The following is a 12,158-nucleotide window of genomic DNA, read 5'->3' as shown; positions in this document are numbered from 1 at the left end:
CGATGCTTATTCTGCGTGCTTTAAGATCTTTTGAAATTGTATGTGTGTGTGCATGTGTGAGTGTGAACATGTTCAAGACTGTTAGTATGATGTAAAATTGAGTGAGTTTAAGTTTAAATTCAAATGGTCATCAAGTTCGGGCATTACCAAATGCTTTAAAGGATTATTGCATTGCATTAAAGAGGAACTATAGTTAAAAATGTTTAATTAAAAAAAAATCAGAGCTAAGTATCAGAAATTTGGATTTAAAAGGATATATATTAAACTAATGGCATAGAAGTAATCTCTCATTAACTCTATGAATGTAGGAAGAAATGGCAAAATGGGCCAATGTTTCTCACTAATATATTGGAAAGCTGAATGGATAAGTATTTCTAATTGTAATTCTTGCATTAAGGAAAAATTGTCATTTGAGTTCAAAGGTCTTCATGCCATGCAGTAACTGGGACTGGAAAAAAAAAAAAAAGAGGCTCTTTTGAAACAAGCAGTCTGTAGGCAAAGGGCGGCACCTGGTTTCAGAATGCCTGTGAGCTTCAGTTTTTCCAATGCAGATAAAAGCTAAAATGTTGTGTTAGTGTTGGGTTAGTAAAAAGGCTTTGGAAATCAAGAATACATTTCTAGATAAGAAATTTGGAAGTAAAATTGTCCTAAATAATTATCGCAAAGTGAGGAAAGGAGAATTATGGCTACCAAAATGTTTAATTGCCATTCTATCTTCTTTGTAGTTTTTTTTTTTTTTTTTTTTTTTTTTTTTGGTAACAGTTTCCAGCAGGCCCACAGAGAAGCACAGGTGATTCCTACAAGTTTGTCAAGCTCTAATACTGGCCCTTAATAAGTTCCAGGTAAGAGAGCATGCTTAAAAACTACTTCTGTGTGGACCACCTTGTTGCTTATAATTGGAGTAAAGTGGCCTTTTGTAAGACTCACTGATCTGAAATCTGCGGTTCGAAGTCAGCCCTGGCAAAGAAAGGTCCCTGTGAGAGACTTGTCTCTAATCAGCCAGCAGAGTGCTGGGAACAGAGTTGTGTGGAGCTCAAAGTGGTAGGGTGCTAGCCTTGAGCTGGAGAGCTGAGGGACAGCGTTCAGGCCCTGAGTCCAAGTCCAGTGGGAAGTCACTCCTCCTGGGACAAAAGTGATGAAGCATCCAGAGGCAGTAAGCCACTGCTTGGATGGCAGAGATAGTGTCAGATCCTAGAGTCACTCCTAGTTGGCCTTTCAAAAGTTAATCAAAGCCGGGGCTGGGGATATAGCCTAGTGGCAAAAGTGCCTGCCTCGGATATACGAGGCCCTAGGTTCGATTCCCCAGCACCACATATACAGAAAACGGCCAGAAGCAGCGCTGTGGCTCACGTGGCAGAGTGCTAGCCTTGAGCGGGAAGAAGCCAGGGACAGTGCTCAGGCCCTGAGTCCAAGGCCCAGGACTGGCCAAAAAAAAAAAAAAAAAAAGTTAATCAAAGCCGGGAAGTCCTAGAAGAATAGTTCATAAGCATGCCTTTCCAATGCCCATGTCTGTCTACTGGGCAGGAACTTGCCAGTCATCTGTGATAGTGGTTAGTAAGGGTAAGTTTGTCAAATGAGAGGATAGATTAAAATCTCAAACCCCCGCATTTACTCAAAGCTCTGACTGGCAGTAAGAATTTTAAGCTGATACATCTGTTTAGGAAAGAAAGCTTGTAGACCTGAGATTGTGTCCTTATCTGTTAAAGACCTGCAAAGGTAATGTAGGCATTTTTTTTAGGTCATCAGAGATCAGTTCCCCAGCAGTTGTTTTTGGGAAGCTGAGGGCAGGCTTTGGTTACTACTTTGGGCCCTATTGGCCCATGCCTTATCTCTTTATCATCCCCTAGATATGCAAGCCATTGAAATGGACAGAATGGAGCCATGATTGGCTCCCAAGGTACCAAAAAGAAAAAGGGGGAAATGAGGTGCCAGACTTTGATCACATGAACCCCATTTTAGAGCCAATCAGATTTGCACCTGTGTCCTAATCTTGCTTGCTTGAACACCTGATTGTTGTAACCTTGTTCTTTGCCTTTATAAGCCCTGTGTAATCGCAGCTCGGGGCTCCCTCCTAACCTCCGCTGTGTCGGTGGGTAGGACGAGGCCTGAGTTGGCAGCTCGTTAAATAAAGCCTTGCCTTGCCTTGCTTTTGCATTTCGGAGTGTCTGAATCTCGGTGGTCTTCTAGGGGGTGGTCTTGCGACTTGGCACAACAGTTAGTGTCAGAATTAAATTGTGGGACTCCCAGCTAGTGGCTCACATTGGTTGGCTGGACATGTCACAAGTACTCCATGGCTGTTTTGCTAAAAGTACTGACTTGTTTCTGTAAATGTCCAGTGAGTAATCATGGATACAAACGTGACTTCTTTGCTTCCATTTGCCAAGTCTTCTCTGTCTTCTCAAGTCTTTTTCTTCTGCAGTCATCTTGAATACAAAGGATGAATCTTAAACTGACAAGGGCCTGCCTGACCAACCAGGAGATAATGTATGGATCAGATTGAGTGAAGACCCCCACGTGTCATTGGTCTGCTCCCTCCATTTTGTTGTCTCTGCCTCTATTTTGCCTCTCTCAACTTTTCCTCTTGAGTTTCTCCTTACATTTCCTGTGGTCTCCAGGAAGGACAATGGATAAACATCATAGATGCCTTCTTTATCATGGCCTGGTCTCACTTATTATGCACGCCTGCCCGTTTTTCCTCCTTATACCTAAAGCTCACATTAGTACCCTGAAGATACCTCAGGATCACTCAGTCCCATTTATTTATCTTCCTGACATGGCCATGTTGGGTGAAAGCTCTTTTCTCTACTGTTGACTGTTTCTCATTTCTTTGACTAATACATTGGAATGGGTGGTCAAATCTAGTCTATCTTGGAATACCCAGAACTGGGGCTTTCCTCCTAACAATTCAGTTCCATACAGTTTGAATGAGACTGAAGATGCATGATTCGTGCTACCCTTCCTGTACTTTTCATGTATAATTTGGGAGCTCATGTTGGTATCTGCTTCAAATTTGGGGTTGAGATGTTCAATTATCTACATCCTGCCAATGTGACTATATGAAATGAATTCCTTTCCATCATTACTTCTCTGTTCGATTTCTGGGGTGATTGGCTGCATCTAATTTATGAGGACATCTCTCCCCACCCCCCAGCACTTCGGTAACAGCTTTATATTTTAGATTCTAACTTGTTCGAATTTTTTTTTTTACTCAGAGCCTTGCACTAACTAGACTGGTTGGTTGCTCCACCACCTTTGAGTTATGTATGTGCCCACTTCACTTGTTTTCTGACTAGGGTCTCACATTTATGCTTAGGCTGGCCTCCTGAATAGCTACTATTTATAGGTGTGAGCCACCATGCTTGCTTCTCATTTTTGAAGACATGGCAACTGATGAGAAATCTCAATCTGATTTTGGGTACTTTTCAAGTGCCAAGGAGCCCCCTATTGAAAGGTTTGGGGCTTTCCAAAAATTTACCAGCATGTGAGATCTTTTTAGTCCTATTTCATACTTGATGATTCATTTTTTCTTCAGTTAGAGGCCATTTTCTTCCATTACTTATTTCCCCATTCTTTTTTTTTTTTTTTTTTTTTGCCAGTCCTGGGGTGTTGGGGTCAGCTGCACCTTTAAGGGGCCACAGCTGACCTCAGCCTGTCCCTCCCCTTCCTGTCTTTAACCGGAAGAGAAGGAAGTCTGACATCACTTAAGGGACAGCTCCTTGGGACCAATCAGGGGCCCCTCTCTTGTGCCCGCCTTTGGAGTATATCTGGGAGGCTCCTCATTTGAATAAACAGAAGCCCTAGAGGCTTTCTCCAGGGGCCCACGCGTCCGTGTCGTTCTTGGCAGCTTTGGGGCACCCTGCGACCACACGACACCGAGGCTACCCGCGGCCATCTCTCCCGTGAGAGCGATAAAGGGCCACCCAGGAAGGGGCGGACAAGCCCCTTCCCCCCCCAAGCGAGGGGAAGTCGAGAGAGCCCACACTGGGGCTTGGGTTCGGGGCCTGAGCACTTTCCCTGGCTTCTTTTTTGCTCAAGGTTAGCACTCTGCCACTTGAGCCACAGTGTCACTTCTGGCCGTTTTCTATATATGTGGTGCTGAGGAATCGAACCTAGGGCTTCATGTATACGAGGCAGGCACTCTTGCCACTAGGCCATGCTCCCAGCCCCACATATTTCTCCATTCTTGTCTTTATTTTCTCCTTTACTATCTCCTCTGCTGTCTTTCTGATTTATGTTCTGAGAGGCTTCCTGTGTTTTGTCTTCAGCAAATGATCCCCGTGACCATTCTAATCCATTAAAACAATCCATTTGGCAGCCACTCTTCCAGTCATCCAATTAATCCCCTTCCTATGAAGACTTTTTGCTATGTAGCTGCACTATCTTTTGGGTATACTAATTAGGACAACTGAAACTATTTTCCTGAGTTACTTTCCACTAGAGGATGTTAATCGCTTCTCATCTTCTGTTCTGTGTGGTGAGCCCTGACAAGTCACCTTTTTGTAGGAGGTGAACTGTCTGGTTAGTCTGTGCTGAGTGTAGATTTCTTTAGCACAGGCCAACTATTCTCAGGAAAGCTGGGCTTCTGTGTTGGAGGTGGGCATGCCACACATGGAAGCGAGCAGCCAGAAGCTGGTGAACCCCACAATTGCTAAGCTGAGAGTGGTTGTACTGGAACAAGTTTTGTATGCTTCTCTCTAGGCAGAGCAGCATTCCCTGGGTTCTCACCCACATCTGCCCGGCTCTTGCTTTGATGCCCTCCTTAGCCACCTGCCCACTTCCTGTAAAGACCCATAGGCCAGGGCTGGGAATATGGCCTAGTGGCAAGAGAGCTTGCCTCATATACATGAAGCCCTGGGTTCAATTCCCCAGTACCACATATATGGAAAACGGCCAGAAGTGGCGCTGTGGCTCAAGTGGCAGAGTGCTAGCCTTGAGCAAAAGGAAGCCAGGGACAGTGCTCAGGCCCTGAGTCCAAGGCACAGGACTGGCAAAAACAAACAAACAAACCCATAGGCCATATCTCCAGGGCAAAATTCCTGGTAGCAGAGCCTAGTACCTTGATGTGCTCAACAAATATTTGTGGAAGAAATAAATGGTGAAAGAGGAGAGGGGATAGAGCCAAGACATGCTTTCCCCATAAATTCAGCCCACTCCTTGTTCTGGTTGACCTTGAGCTTGCTGGGTTTGCATTTATACCCTGAGGGTTAGACAATTAAAACTCCCTCCTTTCTACCACAACATGATCCTCTCTCATCCTTTCCTTAGTCTCTGCTTCACTACCACCTTGGGAAGAAGAGACATATGTTCAAGTTAAAATACTTTAAATTTACTTTTAAAAAGATTACAGTAACTTGGGACTGGAAATGTGACTTAGTGGTAGAGTGCTTACCTCGCATGCAAGAAGCCCTGGGTTTGATTCCTCAGTACCACATAAACAGAAAAGGCTGGAAGTGGCACTGTGGCTCAAGTAGTAGAGTACTTGCCTTTAGCAAAAGAAGCTCTAGGGACAGTGCCCAGGCCCTGAGTTCAAGCCCCAGGACTGGCAAAAAAAAAAAAAAGACTACAATGAGTTATTATTGAAAAATAGTTTAGGCTGGGCTTATGGCCTAGTGGCAAAAGTGTTGGCCTCGTATACATAAAACCCTGGGTTCAACTCCCCAGCACCACATATGCAGAAAACAGCCAGAAGTGGTGCTGTGGCTCAAGTGGCAGAGTACTAGCCTTGGGCAAGGAGAAGCCAGGGACAGTGCTCAAGCCCTGAGTCCAAGCCCCAGGACTGGCAAAAAAAAAAAAATAATAATAAATTTATTTAGTGTAGCCTAAGTATTTCTAAGGTCCACAGGGTACAGTAGTGTCCTAGGCCTTTCAACACTTACTCTCTCAGAGCCGTTTCCAGCCTGCAAGTTCCAGTCATGGTAAAGGCCTCCGTAGGCCTAACGTGTATGGTCTTTCAAGCCATATTTCTACTGTAGTCACTCTGTGTTAGATATATTTAGGTGCATGAACACTGACCATTGTGTCACAATTGCCTACAGTATGCAGTACAGGGAATATTTGTGGGCTAGGAGCAATACATACCAGAGAGCTTAGGTGTTTCACAGGCTATACTATGTACTGTGTAAGTTCATTATCTGTACAATGACAAAAAAGCCTGATGAGGAATTTCTCAGACCAGAAGCAATGTAAAACTATACACATGTATCTGCCTATGTTCATATATATGCATACAGAAGTAGAGTTAAGAAATATTTTTTAAAAGTGATACTGGGTATTGAGGTTTGAACTCAGGGCCTTCCAATTTGCCAGGCAAGTGCTCTATCATTTGAACCATGTTTCTAGCCCTTTGCTTTTCAGTTGTGTTTCATAAAGGGTCTTTTTATTTTATTTTGCCAGTCCTGGGCCTTGGACTCAGGGCCTGAGCACTGTCCCTGGCTTCTTTTTGCTCAAGGCTAGCACTCTGCCACTTGAGCCACAGCGCCACTTCTGGCTGTTTTCTATATATGTGGTGCTGAGGAATCAAACCCTGGGCTTATGTGAGGCAAACACTCTTGCCACTAGGCCATATTCCCAGCCCGGGTCTCTTCCTTTTTATTGGGACCAACCTGGAAACATAATCTTTCTAACCTCTGCACTGTGTGTGCATAGCTTACAGTTATACATTACCAAGCCCAGCACTGTCCCTGGCTTCTTTTTTTTTTTAATTTGTTTATTAATTGAACACAAATTTTTTTTACAAGGTGTTGTGCAAAAAGGGTACAGTTACATAGTAGGGCAATGTGTACATTTCTTGTGATATCTTACGTCCTGTTTTTCTATCCCTTCTCTAGGTCAGGTAGACATATATACAATATACAATGTATCAAGAACATATACACTATTCACAGACTTGGTCTCTACTGTCTCTCCGTCTCCCTTTGTTAACAGTCATATATCAGGGAGATCATGCCCCTTTGTTTTCTGTGTTCTAGGCTTGTCTCGCTCAACATTATTTGTTCGAGTTCTGACCATTTCCCTGCGAATAACAATATTTCACCATTCCTAATCCCTATGTAGTATTCCATTGTGTATAAGTACCATATTTTTTGGATCCATTTGTCTGTGGAGGGGCATCTGGGTTGTTTCCATATTTTGGCTATTATGAATTGTGCCGCGATAAACATGGAGGTACAAATGTCTTTTTGATATCTTGGGTTTTGCTGTTTAGGATAGATGCCTAGGAGTGGTATGGCTGGGTCATAGGGTAGGTCTATATTGAGCTTATTGAGAAACCTCCATACTGTTCTCCAAAGTGGTTGTACTAATTTGCATTCCCACCAACAATGGAGAAGGGTTCCTCTTTCCCTGCACCCCCTCCAGCATTTGTTGTTCCTGAGTTCAGAGTATAGGCCATTCTAACTGGGGTGAGGTGGTATCTCAGGGTTGTTTTTATTTGCATTTCCTTTACTACCCTGGCTTCTTTTTATTTTTTGCTCAAGGTTAGCACTATATTACTTGAGCCACATCGCCACTTCTGGCTGTTTTCTGTATATGTGGTGCTGGAGAATTGAACCCAGGGCTTCATGTATATGAGGCCCCTAGGCCATATCCCCAGACCCCAAGTTGAGGTTTTACTAGCATTTTGTCAAAATTGAGATTCTCCTGAGTATAAGGATTCCAGGTATAAGACATGTTCGCTCCCTCCCCCTGCCTGCTACCCTTCTTTTTTTGTATTAAGGTTAGAATCCTGGGCTTCAGGCTTACCAAGCAGATGGCATTTACCACTGAACAATGCCTTCAGCTCATCTGTTTTCTTTTGCCGCTCCTGGAGCTTGAACTCAGGGTCTAGGCACTGTCCCTGAGTTTTTTGCTCAAGGTTAGTGCTCTACCACTTGAGCCACAGCTCCATTTCTGGGTTTTTTGTTTTGTTTTGCCAGTCCTGGGCCTTTAACTCAGGGCCTGAGCATTGTCCCTGGCTTCCTTTTGCTCAGGCTAGCACTCTACCACTTGAGCCACAGTGCCACCTCTGGCCACTATCTATGTATGTGGTGCTGGGGAATCAAATCCAAGGCTTCATGTATATGAGGCGAGCACTCTTGCCACTAGGCCATATTCCCAGCCCCATTTCTCATGGTTTTTTTCATGGTTAATTGGAGGCAAGTCTCACTAACTTTCCTGCCAGACTTGGGGCCACAACCTTCAGATCTCACCCTCCTGAGTAGCTAAGATTACAAGCGTGAGCCACTGTCATCAGCTCAATCCATTTTTGTTGTTGTTGTTAATGGTTGTGGAGTATGACTTCAGGACCTGGAAGCTATCCCAGAGCTCTTGCTCAAGGCTAGCACTCTACCACTTTGAGTCATAGCTCCTTTTGGTTTTCCTTCCTAGGCATTCTGTGGGTCTTCTTCTTTCTTCCCCATGGTTTTACCCCTGATGTCACTGTAACTGGCTTTGGTACACTGGGTATTGTATGCACGTTCATCAGAACTAGAGAAGGGGAACACCAAAATGGAGAGACAAAGGGTAAAAGGTGAACCAATATAACAGCAATACCAATAAGACAATATGCTGTAAACCAACTGCACAACTCAGAGGAGGGTGGGGAAGGAATTGGGGAAAGGGGAAAGTGGGAGAAAAACAGAGGAGGTTATAAGTTTGGTAAGAAATGTACTCACTGCCTCACATATAAAACTGTAACCCCATGCTGGGAATATGGCTTAGCGGTAGACTGCTTGCCTTGCATGCATGAAGCCTTGGGTTCAATTACTCAGCACCACATAAAAAGAAAAGGCTGGAAGTGGCACTGTGGCTCAAAAGTGGTAGAGTATTAGCCTTGAGCAAAAAGAAGCCAAGGACAGTGCTCAGGCCCTGAATCCAAGCCCCAGCATTGGCAAACAAAACAAAACAAAAACCCCAAACCAAAAAAACTGTAACCCCTCTGTACATTACTTTGAGAATAATAAATTTAACAAGAAAGAAAGAACTGGAAGTAGAGCTGGGCTCAAAGTGGTAGAGTGCTAGTCTTGAGCAAAAGAGCTGGCCTTGAATTCAAGCCCCACAACCAACAACAGAAAAAGAAATGGGCACTTAAATGAGGCCCTGGGTACACACACACACACACACACACACACACACACACACACACACACACACAGTTATTATATTCTTACAGGAAATGAATGACTAATGTATTTTCTTGGACCATCATGTGGTAGAACATTCTGGGAAAATGGAACACAGAGGTCACAGGGAAGGTCAATTTGCCTGAACAGAGCTGCCAGAGCCTAGTGAACTGGCAGGGGTCCTTCACAGGTCACAGTAAATAACTAAGACTGGTGCAGATAACATGAGACTGCGGAGCCACAGAGGGTTGTAGTCAGAGATTTTTACTTTCAAGAATCTGATGGAATTCTCCCTAAGAAGAGCCAACAAACACTTGCATTTCTAGCAAAAGAGGTAAAGGGCATTTTGAAATATGCCCACAGTATTCTCTACTAACAAAGGCCTATTCAACAGGGCAAATGCTTTAGGAAAGCTTTATTTGACGTAGAGGAAGGAAAATTACCCAGTTCCAGCCCCCTAGCCTTCCTGTCTCACCTAAGTGCAAAGTCCCTCAGGAAAAAGAAAAATAATGTACGGCAGAAACTTGAATGTGCTTCAATAAAGGCAGAGACCCTGAGAAAGAAGAAATGACTATAATATAGACTTTTACTTTCTTTAATCCTAATAGTAACTGTCCAAAGAAATTAATAGTAATGCTGAACTGGCTGATTCAGGTATACTGAAAAGTAAAATCTGCTGTGAAAAGCAGTAGAAAGGAAGTAGGAATTTTTTTAAATTTATTTATTTGCTGGTTCTGGGGCTTGAACTCAGGGCCTGGACACTGTCCCTGAGCTCCTTTTGCTCAAGGCTAGCACTCTACCACTTGAGCCATGGTACCATCTAGCTTTTTCTGTTTATGTGGTACTAATTGAACCCAGGGGCTTCATGCATGCTAGGCAAGCACTCTGCCTCTAAGCCACATTCCCAGTTTCTAGGAATACTCTTAATGAGGGGCCTTGGGAAACATCAGTGTTGACAGTGGGCTTAACACTTGTACAATCCTTCACAACTAACCACTAAACTTTCAAGGCAGTAAGAGAATGGAAATAAATACAATGTATAACTAAGAGGAGAAAATACAGAGAAAGAGAAGGAAAAAAAAAAGCAACTAAGAACAAGTATAGTCAGACTCTAGTAACTCATCCCTATAATCCTGGCTCAGGAGGCTTTGAGATCTGTGGAGCCCAGTTCGAAGCCAGCCCAGGAATTCTTTACACTATCTCCAGTTAACCAGCAAAAACTGAGAAGTGGGAGGCTGTGGCTCAAGTGACAAGAGTGCCAGCCAAGGGAGAGCCACTTTTAATACAAAGGCAGGTTAAAAGGAATCAGTTGGGTACCAACGGCTCACGCCTATAATCCCTAGCTACTCAGGAGGCTGAGATCTGAGACTTATGGTTCAAAGCCAGTCTAGTTATTCTGTCAAACTCTTATAAACACTAGTAAAAAGATGGAAGTGGAGATGTAGCTCAAGTGGCAGAGTGCTAGCCTTGATCACAAAAGTTCAGGGACATGGGCTGGTGCTGAGTTCAAGTCCCAGGAGTAGACAAAAAAAAAAAAAAAAAACATGGTAAAAAAATTTTTTTTTCCAGTCATGGGGCTTGAACTGAGGGTCTGGCCACTGTCTCTGAGCTTTTCACTCAGGCTAGTGCTCTACCACTTTGAGCCACAGTACCACTTCCTGTTTTCTGGGGGTTAACTGATTACTCTTCAGACTTTCCTGCTCAGGCTGGCTTTGAACTGTGACTCTCAGATCTCAGCTTTTTGAGTAGTTAGGATTACAGGAGTGAGCCACTAGTGCCGGGCTAAATTTTTTTTTTTTTGGTCTGGAAACTGAAACCAGGGCTGATATATGCTAGGTATGTTTTCTACCTATGAGCTGTCTTCAGTCCTAAGAACTATATTATTTACAAACTCTTTTCCCCTCAGTTTTGTGAAAAACCACTTCCATTCTTTTGATGATCCACTTAATGATTATTTGTCGAGTATATTATTTATTTTTCACTTCATTGGGCTTCTCTTTCGTAGCCTCCTCACTAGCATGCTTTCCGACAATTTTTGTCTTTCTCTCTTTTTTTTTGAGATAGTCTAAGTGCTAGAGTTACAAATGAGCCTGATTTTCCAAAGTGTTCATGATCCCAAATGCAGAAGTTCCATCCTAGAGAAATATAGCTCCACAGAGTGAGAAGCCTATTTCATTAAACAAAGAAAAGCCAGTTATTCTGTTATATAAGCATGCACTTCAAGCATGCACTTCAACTTGGCAATTCCTCTACTGTCAGTCACCTTTTATATCTTAAACAAACAAACAAATAAACAAGCAAGGCTCAATCTCTTCTTGTTTCAAAAAAAGCCAGAGTAGGCAAGGCACAGTGGTATGTCCTGTAATCCCAGCTCTAGGCAGAGTTGTAGGACATCATGGACTATGTACTGAGACTGTTTCAAAAACAAACAAAAAGCACATATACATAATCATAGTTACAACATTTATCTATACTCCCTTCTGTATTACAGGCACGTTTTTATGGGGGTGGTTCTCGGGTTGAACTGAAGGCATTGTGCTGGCCATGCAGGCACTCTACCACTTGAGACTTGCCCCCAGCCCTTCTGGTTTCCACTGTTTCTTTTTTTTTTTTGCCAGGCCTGGGCCTTGAACTTAGGGCCTGGGCACTGTCCCTGGCTTCCTTTTGCTCAAGGCTAGCACTCTGCCACTTGAGCCACAGCGCCACTTCTGGCCGTTTTCTATATATGTGGTGCTGGGGAATCGAACCCAGGGCTTGATGTATACGAGGCAAGCTCTCTTGCCACTAGGCCACATTCCCAGCCCCCCACTGTTTCTTGAATAGGGTCTTATACGTAGCCCCAGGATGGCCTGGACCATGATCCTCCTCTGTATACTTACTTTTAATTCAAACTGGCGGCCAGCTCATGCTGTAAATTCTATCTACTCAGGGAAGATTGCAGTTCTATGCCTGCCCAGGGAAAATGTTCCAGACTCCCTACTCAATCAATAAAAACTGGGCATGACGGTGAGTACCTGTTATCCCAGGTAGCTGGGAAACTGAAAGGACTGCAGTCCAGGC

Source organism: Perognathus longimembris, chromosome 2 (genome assembly GCF_023159225.1).
Source record: "Perognathus longimembris pacificus isolate PPM17 chromosome 2, ASM2315922v1, whole genome shotgun sequence".
NCBI lineage: Eukaryota > Metazoa > Chordata > Mammalia > Rodentia > Heteromyidae > Perognathus > Perognathus longimembris.
The sequence above is the reverse complement of the archived record's forward strand: the minus strand, read 5'-3'. Positions refer to the sequence as shown.